This window comes from Carlito syrichta, unplaced genomic scaffold (genome assembly GCF_000164805.1).
Source record: "Carlito syrichta isolate Samal-C Ts95f unplaced genomic scaffold, Tarsius_syrichta-2.0.1 Scaffold103330, whole genome shotgun sequence".
Lineage (NCBI taxonomy): Eukaryota > Metazoa > Chordata > Mammalia > Primates > Tarsiidae > Carlito > Carlito syrichta.
Window position 1 is genome coordinate 5,746 of NW_007047426.1, and position 408 is coordinate 6,153.

Below are 408 nucleotides of genomic sequence, written 5' to 3' on the forward strand. Positions count from 1 at the left end.
GGGAGAGAACGGTGGGGTGGGGACAGAGAACCCCTCAGCGCCCCGGCCCGGGCACCCCCTTTCTTAGAGACCATCCCAAAGCTCAGAGCTCGAGGAAACCTCAGAGGTCGTCAAGTCCCCCTGCTTGTTTTCAGAAGAGGAAGCTGAGGCTGAGCGCCCACCTGACCCAGCGGAGGCTCCGTCCTCCTCACAGTCCTGTGGTCCCCAAGCTTTGGTTGCATCTGTGACTGTTTTCCCTCACGTGTCCCCACCGGCAGAGTCCACCAAGCCAGAGGCACTTCCTGCATCCTTGTCCCTGCGCCCCGGCCCAGGCCACCCTCACCCTCACCCGGACCACCTTGACAGCTGCCACCCGTCTCTGCAGCTCTCTGGGGAGAGTCTCTTCTCCCTGGCAACCCATTCAAATCT

At 62.3% G+C, this 408-nt stretch overlaps 1 protein-coding gene across 1 annotated transcript in view; it reads right to left on the reverse strand.

Annotated features, from left to right (window-relative positions):
- Positions 1–408, reverse strand: part of MGAT5B (mannosyl (alpha-1,6-)-glycoprotein beta-1,6-N-acetyl-glucosaminyltransferase, isozyme B) — a gene marked incomplete at its 3' end in the record, with an annotated part of 59,132 nt that overhangs the window by 267 nt on the left and 58,457 nt on the right. The gene's annotated exons all lie outside the window — the stretch shown is intronic.